Consider the following 9,176-nt stretch of genomic DNA (forward strand, 5'->3'; position numbering starts at 1 on the left):
GGGCTCTGATCTCATCTGGGGGTTCATCTACTGAGGGATTCACAGCTGAATGGACTGTTGGGAGGTGGTAGAAACTATGGGAGGTAAAACCTACTCAGAGAGAGTGAGATTGGGGGTGTGCCCGGGGACTACTCCTTGTCCAAAGCCCCTTCCTTCTTCCTACTTTCTTCCTCCCTCCCTCCCTCCCTCCCTCCCTCCCTCCCTCCCTCCCTCCCTCCCTCCCTCCCTCCCTTCCTTCCTTCCTTCCTTCCTTCCTTCCTTCCTTCCTTCCTTCCTTCCTTCCTTCCTTCCTCTGCCTCCTTCTTTCACTATGATGTTCTGCTCACCACAGGCCCAAGACTATGAAGCTGGCTGACCTTGGATGGAAACTTCTGAAACCATAAATCAAAATGAATCTTTCCTCCTTTAAGTTGTTTTCTCAGGTGTTTTGTCACAGTGACAAAAAACTGACTAACATAAGACCCAAATACATTGTCATTTTATATGTTTTAAAAAGCTGAGAACATTTGAATTTATACTTAGCAATTGACATCTCAGTATTTTAACTTATTTAGGAATGATTCAGATGCTTTTCCCTATCATGTATATTTACAACCCTTTTTCTCACTTACATTTACCCAATGTATTTTTAACAGCTATTTCTAGATTGCCTATGAACATTGAGATATCAGACAAGCAGAGTCAATATTTTAAGTTATTTCTTTGCCGAGGAAAACTCTTAAAAGTGGCTATACTTGAGGCACAGAAAGCAATGGATATTCCATCCTGAACATCTAACAGAGATCAATATAATCCTAGTTGGCAATCAACCCAGGTACAATGCTGACAATTCTGAAGACATCTCTATTTTGTCTTAACAACAAACTTAATCCAATTCTCCAGACATCTGTTTATGTTAAAATTCCAATCAGAAGACAAAGTAATATGGTAATATAAATTTACCAGGTTTATAAACAGATCATTTTATCCAAATTATATTTATGACCAACTGAAACAATTTAAGGTCACTGGATTATATGGATAATTTTAAGCTTTTTATGTGCAAGTAAAAAATAAGACTTGAATGAAATTTTTTACCAGCAGAAGTCTGGTAAAAAGAAAAACAAAACCTTTGTTTTCCTTCCATCACAATAATCTGAGAGTTACCTTTTATATCTGCATTCCAGTTAGAATTGGCTGAAACAACAAATCTCCAAGCCAACTTGAATAAACCAACTATCTGGGTGTAAGCAAAAGAGAAAAATTATTTTAAAAACAGAGAAATAGACAAAGAGCCTAAAGTTTTTACATGTTAGCCTTATAGTTGGGATTTAAGAATTATATTAAGGGTACTCATAAGAGATGTTTTAAATTAGGCATGACAACCAAATAAAACAATATTGACTTAAACACACACAACCCAAAGGCAAATTCATCAGTAATAAGCCACAAGATAAGTTAAAATTGAGTTACACTCTGCCCAAAGCAGTTCTTAGGACTTGCTTTGCTAGAAGATCATCTAGTGACCAGGCAAGGGTTGGTGCTCAGGAGGGGTTGGGGTCAGTAAGATGTGCCATTTATGGGGATTCCTTCAAGAGTGACACCAGTGCAGCAAACATCCCTTTTGAATGTGTCTCAGAAAGCCGGAGCACCAAGGCGCAGGGGTGATTCAAGGTGCAGGGTGATGGCTCTTCATGTGCACCTCCCATGAGTGGTCAGTTTCTTCCCACGCAGAGCAGGGCATGTGCTTCGAACCCCCCTCCTGTGAGACCACGTTATGTCATGGTCTGTCCCCCCAGCACCTCCCTCAAGATCCTCGTCACTAAGGGTCACCCTCAGTGGAAGGGAGGGAAGTTTGTCTCTTTTCTTCCAAATCTAGAGACCCTCTTATAAATAAACTTTCAATAGAATTATTACTAAATTTCTCAAATTCCTTTAGTGTCTATTAATCCTTAACCAAAGTAAGAGATTAACACACACACACACACACACACACACACACACACCAGTTACAATAAATCAAAGGAGGCTTTAGATACTAGTTAGCTAAAATTCTTCCTAGGGGGCTTTGACCCAGAATTAGCATTTTCTATTTTCAAGCAAATCACAATAGAGAACTCCAAACATTCTGATTTTCCTAAGTAACTTACCTTGTTTCCCTGCAAATCGGTGCCACAAATTTTCCAAATTCAAACTTCCTTGTCAAACAAAGGCTGAAGTTCCAAGACAAAATTAGTCCAGAACTAGTTTCACAGTTGCAGGGGTTGGTCCCATATATTCCGGTTGTCCAGGGTCAAACTAGCCACAGGTGTCTCTGTTCTGTGAGTGGTATTCCAAATGACACCACCAGAGGGCACTATCCCTTCGTGGTCACCAATCTGTTACGGGGTCCTCAGACATTGACTTGGCTCTGGGCCTCCCAGGAGGCTGGACTGGATCATCTACCTGCATCAGGAGTTCAGTTAGAAAGAGAGAGAAACCATGGTGAAGCAGGAAGTGAATTTATTTGCAGTTTGACCATAACTGGAAAGACAGTCCTCCTCAACCTGTCTTCTTTGAACACACAGAAGTATTAGAATTTTAAAGGACAAAATCAAAAACCAAGAAATATCTTCATCATGTTGTAAGTCTGGTTTGTAAAGCCTTCATTGGGTTCACTGGCATTTGGGACTTGGACTTCTCCCAAAGCAAGGTGAGCCTGGCAAGGAAAAGCAACTGAGTCTTTTATTCTTAAAGGAGCCCTGTTACCCTGGCTCAGTATTTAAATGTTTAGCATCTTAAGGCCCTGTTGAGTCCGCTGACTCCTGGGCACTTGATGAGTGTCTGTTGAGTTAAAAGTGAAGCTAATAATTGTGGAGTGCTTACCACCCTAACTACTATACACCATGGAATATTGATTCAATATTATGACATATTAAATTCAACATTTATGGTGAACTTATTTGCTGATTTGACATAGGTAAACTGTTACTCAATAAATCATGGTGTTTTATATAGTACATGAATAATGATTTTATCAAATATAAGATTTTATACTAATTTTTCTATTGGATACCATAACAATTTTGTGATAGAGATTATTGTCTTATTTTGCAGCTTAAAAAACTGAGACTTAGTCTATGATGTACGAAGCACAATGTTAAATGCTGTTTCAGTTTGGGTCTGAAATGTCCCTAAGGTTCATATTGAAAGTTTGGTCCCCAATATAGCAATGTTCAGAGCTGGGGATTTGGGATGGGGACTAAATCAAGAGGTACTCAATCAAGAGGTACTCTGATATCATCAATAGATGAATCCTTTGATGGGCTCATCACTGAAGGGACTATTGGTAGAAACTGTATGAGGTAAGGCTAGTTGGGGGACGTAGGAGGTCACTGGGAATGTGCCCTGGCAGGGTATATCTTCCTCTTCCCATGGGGTGGGTGGCTTTCCTCAACCACGTACTTCTGCCATGACAGACTGTCTCATTACAGGCCCAGAAGCCACCAGGTCAAGTGAACATGGACTAAATCCTCTGAAACAGCGAATCAAAATCAATCTTTCCTCCTCTCAGTTGATTTCCTCAGGTGTTTTGTCACAGTAGTGGAAAGCAGAGATGCACACACGGCTAAACTGGTTGAATTGGGATTTAAAGCAAACTATTTTTGTCTCCAAAGGTTGAACTGTTTTTATTGCTTGAACACTGTCTCAGTTTAAGAAGGGAAACTGCCATGGCAGGCAGGTGCTTTTATATTTAAAGGCCTTCCTTCAAGCTCTACATAGAAAACAGACTTATATCACAAAGCATGCCTAATCCTCCAGAGGCAGCGATTAATCCCCGATTTTTATTCATTAGTTCATTTCTTTGAAGGAGAGGCTTCACTGATTCCATCTCAACCCCAGGAAGTGACAAGGAAGAGGTTGCTAGTTATTGAGCAACTAAAAAGCTTCAGAGACAAGCCTGTTCTCAAGAGACTGAACACCAACTGACTGTCACTTCTTGGGCAGGGACAACATAGGATTTTGTTCCAAGGTGGAGACTTGGTGATGCCTCTTTCCTGCTGAGATCTTGATTGTCCTTCTAGTTCCTGGAGGGAGGTCATTCAAGCTAACACCTTCTTGACAAAATTGCATCAAATGCAAAGGACATCAGTTGAAAATAAGTGGTTAGTTGGTTGATAAGTCACACAAGCCACAGCAGAACTCAAAATGTGTCCGCTCCCTCCGGTCACTTTGCCATTGTGTTGCCAATCCATGCAAATCTTCACTTGGTTTTATAATTGATTGACTTTTACAGATGAGGAAACCAAGGCATGGATAGGAAAAATAATTTGTCTCAGATTACTCATTCGTTAACTAGCCAAGCCAGGATGAAGTCCTGGCAGCCTTCTCCAGACCCCATGTTCTTAATCACAGAATAGTCCCACCCATCAAAAAAGGCACTCTATCCCTGTGAGAATCTTGTAATCAAGTAAAGAAAAGTCACTTTCATTTATCTATCTTACTTTTAATTGACAAGAAGACTGAGGTTATGGTGAGTATACTTTGTTACTTCACCAGTTCAAAATGGAATCACAGAGATGGGAACAGCTTGCTTAGGGCAGCTCAACAACAGAGTAGTGAAAGAAACCCATGAGTGCAGACCCTCTGACCCCATGGGGCTCTTCCATGCTCAAGTTCAAGGGCAGGGCCCAGCTGTGACTAAATGATATGACCAGCACAACTGTAGAAGAGGAAAAGTTTATTTAGGGCTCACGGTTTCAGAGGGCTCAGTACTTAGAAGGAGGGGTCCATTCCATGGGGCTCCAGTTGAGGCTGACCATCAGAGGGAAGCAGCTCACATCATGGTTATCAGGAAGCAGAGAGGGACTCCGCTCACCAGACACAAATACACCCCAGGCCACTCCGTTCACTGCCTCTGGTGTGGGGTGAAGTCCAGGTAAGCTGCAGGCGCTGTAAGGGGCGCAGTCGACAAAGCCCGGTTCTCCCCCACCGAGTGGCGGGCTGCCCTGTGCTGCAGTTGCTCCTGTGGGCCAAGCCCTCCAGGTGGCAATAGACCTGGCCTCTCCCCGCCAGCTTCCCATCAGGTTCTTGCCATTTGGATCTGAAGAATGAAATTCATGGGGCAACAGAAGGCAAGAGAGAACAGAGTAGGATGTACTCAGGTGTGGAGAACAGAAACAGAACTCGCGCAGAGGCAAGAGGGGACCCAAGTGTGCGAGTCTGGGCATTTATATAGCGCTGGGGTCAATGCTATTTGGTCCAAATAGAGTCTGGAAAAATACTAATGCTATTGGTCCAAACTTTTGCTAATCAGGGTTTGGAAAAGGCTATTGGTTATCTCTTGAGTCTGAACTTCCATTCGGACCTGCCCCATTTTTATTTTCTCACCATTGGTTGGAAAACAGGATATTGAGGTCACAGGGTCAAGGATGCCCAGAGGTTCCAGCTGTGCTGCAGCATGACAGGTCAGTGTGCCCCAGCTTGCCACCCCACAGGTCCACACTGGCACAGCAGGCTCTGTGAGGCTTCGGCCTGCCTGCCAGCCCACCCAGGCCACTGCTCCCCAGTTTCAGGATGGCTTCAGAAGGAAGTGACTCATCCCATCAAAAATAATCAAAAGTCTCCCAATGGTGGTTTGGTTTTGCTATAAAAAATATTTGGTGAAGCATTTTCAAATGAGGCAATAAAAGTCTGAAATTTGCTTTAAAATTCCCCAGAGAGCCATGTATACGTAAGTTGAGGGGAGAATGAGCAAAAATAGTAGACCGTTGATAACTGTTGAAGTTGGCTGATAGCCATGTGGGGACTCATTATTCTGATCTCTCTAATTTGAGTGTGTTTTTATATTTCTTAGATCATAAATATTAAATTGACAGCCCTCTAGGAGCTAGAATGCAGAGGACAGCAATTGGAAGCATGCATTAGGCAGAGGGCTCACGGAAGAGAATCCCGTGGGCCTCACGTTGGCACAGGGAGGAGAGCCTGCCTCTGTGGAAATCCCAGGGTAAGACAAGGGCAGGGCCAAGGCAGGACACTGCAGTTGTGAGAGGACAGAGACACCCAGGGTGACACACTCAGCCTCACAGATCTGAGCCACACTCAGCTTTTCTCTTGGAGGCCAGTAAGAGTAACCCCACCAAGGAGGCCATGAACCGTCATGTCTGCTGGGGAGGACAAGCTGCTGAATGGAAAGAGCAGAGACTGAATTACACCTATTTGGTTTCAAATCCTGTCTCTCCCCTTACACTCCTGTGATCTTAGCTCCTTAGTAATTCTGCTTCCTCATGCACAGAACCAGATAAGAATCCACCCAGGGTGGACAGTTGACCAGAAGGAACAAGATAATGTACTCAAAGTCAGAATGTGCATGGCACATAGTAGGTGATTAATAAATGGCTGGAATGAACAAATATGAATCAGAAAGGAGAAAATGTGCAGGAATATTTGACTTAAAAAGTCAAAACAGGTGGGAGAAAGGCTGGATTGGAGGTGTTCTGACATGGTCTCATGAGATCCCATCAGGAAGATAATGGCCACAGGCTTCCAGTGCTAACCTATCCCAAGTAAGAGACTCTGACGACAGATCTTGACTAACCCTCTCCCCACACTCTGAGAACTAAATCCTTTAGCAGATCTTTGTTCTGATGACAAAAATAGAGATGACTTAGGTGGGAGTGGCTATTTGAGCAACTAACCCTCTCTGCTCTGGATTACATATAGGGAAACCGAGGCCCAGACAGTAGAAATGACCTGCTAAGGTCACAACATGATGGAGTGGAATCAAGTGCCTAGATTCAAACTGCATGATCCATTGTCCCAACTGTCACAGAGGATTATTTTTTATTGAAGCAAATGTGACAAAATATTAGAAAAAGGGAGGAGGAGAAGGAGGTTGAGGAAAGGTAAGAGACCAGGTACCTCTTAGGCAAAGTCGCCCAGTGTCGGGATTGGGGGTGATTTCAGAGAAAAGACTCCCACCGAGGAGCAGAACTCCCGGGCTGGTCCTCACGTTGCTCTGGTTTCACCTCCCGCATGTCCCTTTGCCACCTCTACTGGACTGGCAGAGTCCAGAACAGACCTCGCCTGTGCAGAGGCTGCTCTCCTGCAGTGTCGGCCTGGAGTCTGACAGCTGGCTCGTTTCTCACTCAGGTGCCTCCGCTCCCCAGCCTGTGCACGGGACTCTGGGCCTGCAGCCCGGGGCACTTCTCACACTGCAACATTATGGTCCATTGCTTCGCTAGCTTTCTGCTTAATTGCCAGCCCTGTGGTACTGAGATATGCCCTGCCTTCTTTATTCTCTCTGTGCCTGCCACTTTAAAAAGTCAGCTTGCTGAGATGAGTGAGTGAGTTCATGTGAAGCATGAAGGAACACTCACTTCTGCAATGTTCTTGCCACAGGCTGTTGAGATCTTCATAAACCCCTCATGCATAATGCCGTGCTCATTACTTTATCAGGACCTGTTCCCAGACAGCATCTCTACCCTGATTACTCTGTTTAATAAAGCAGTATTTTAAAGTAATGAGTGAAGAGTGTTTAGATGCCACAGACATTGTTTTAGTTACCTGCAACGTGCTTCACTATTGAAAAATATAGCTCCAACTGCATTAGCAGATTTTCCATGGCTGCTGGGACTCTTCATTTTGTTCTCTTCTCCACACACACTTCTTGCCATCGCCCCAGTTTCTCATCTGAGCAGTCTTCTCTCTTTTTCCCTTGAGTGCTCTAGTCCTTGTTCTTCCCTTCCTCTCTCTCCCTCTGTCCTCCTCTCAGTCTCTCTCCTTTCTCTTCTCATCTGTCTCTGTGCAGGAAGATCTATCCAAAGCCAAAGTGAAACTGCCATTTGGCGCACACACACAATCTTGCAGAAACTTGACATACATGAGATACCTGGGAAGGCACATCATAGACGGCTAGCCGTGCATAATTGCACTATTATTCTCTCAGTATGCTATAAAAATGTCTTTACAGGTTGTGACTCTAGCCTATGAATTTTGGAATCATATCTGATTCAAAGTAAATCATACTTAAAACACACAATGAATGAATGGATGCATGCATGAAGAACCAGCATGAGTCATGACTAATCAAGATGAGTAAAACGCCAACTGAGCACGTGACCTGGTATTTAAGACCTTGTATGACTGCCAAGGGTCCACTGTGTGCTGTCTGGGCTCAGAAGCTGTCCTGGTTTCTTTGATGTTGTTGTTTGTTTTGTTTTGTTTAAGAAAAATAATGGGTTTAAACATCCTGTTTTTAATTAAAAGAGGAGGGAATAAACAAAAGGGAAGAAAATCATCAGAAGACAAAGCTAAAGAGAACTTCATTTTATCCTAAACTGTGTGTCTCCTTTTTTATTTTTTAAAGAACTTTATTTTCATGATCCTTGGTATTGTATCCAAGGATGCTCTACCACTGAGTTACATTCCCAGCCCCATTAAAATTTGAGACAGGGTCTTCCCAGTTGCCCAGACTGGCCTTGGACTTGTGCTTCTCCTGCCACAGCTGGGATTGCAGGTGTGCATCCCCACTCGGAGCCAAACCCTGTATCTTCTGAAGTAGGGTTTCCCAGATTTCAGCACTCACCTGCTCCTGTATCCAGTGACTGAATGGCCACACACAGCTGCTTTAAGTGGGTTTGCAACCAGCTGAGGGAAGTCCATGGACCAGTGTTCTTCCCTTTTCTGTCTCACTACAGCAAACACTGGAATTTATTTCAGAAAAGACAAAGCATTGACACAGGAGGGGACGGGCCTCTCTCTGGTTTGCATAGGCAGGCGTCTGCATTCTTCTGCCCTCCTGGGCTTGCCACTCTGAGTTCAAGGGCTAAAATCTCAGATTCATCAAGACCACCCTCAGGTGGTCTGCAAGCTGAGAACATTCTCTCACAGCCCTAATTGTCCAAGACAGAGGAAGAGCAGCCCCTCAGGAAGTTGCTGAATAAGAGCAGGGAAGATGCCCTGTGTCAGACATTTCAAGACAAGGAGAATCATAAGCAAACTGCCACCAGGGGCTGCTTTCCTGAGCACTTGCCTTTCTGCTTTCTTAAACAGCAGGGTACCAATTACAGGTTCTTTGCAAACTTCCTTGGACCACCTCATGTCTCCATGGACACCTATATTTTATTTGATGACAATGATATGGATGCATGATAGTTTCCACCTCTTCCAATGATTGCAGATTCTCTGACAGGTGTAGTATATTTTACTGCAAAATT

At 43.7% G+C, this 9,176-nt stretch overlaps 1 long non-coding RNA gene across 2 annotated transcripts; it reads right to left on the reverse strand.

The window, feature by feature from the left end:
- Nucleotides 1–302: 302 nt before the first annotated feature.
- Nucleotides 303–8,675, reverse strand: LOC306644309. 2 transcript variants are annotated; one of them, XR_013759278.1, is made up of 4 exons: nucleotides 8,546–8,675; nucleotides 6,880–8,209; nucleotides 2,130–2,424; nucleotides 303–1,219 (listed from the first exon to the last, which is right to left on the reverse strand). It is a non-coding gene; the product is annotated as an uncharacterized lncRNA (long non-coding RNA). The 2 variants fall into 2 exon arrangements; XR_013759279.1 differs by having other exon boundaries at nucleotides 303–2,424.
- Nucleotides 8,676–9,176: the final 501 nt, after the last annotated feature.

The sequence above is a fragment of the Sciurus vulgaris genome (assembly GCF_902686455.1).
Source record: "Sciurus vulgaris genome assembly, chromosome: 14".
In the NCBI taxonomy this organism is placed as follows: Eukaryota; Metazoa; Chordata; class Mammalia; order Rodentia; family Sciuridae; genus Sciurus; species Sciurus vulgaris.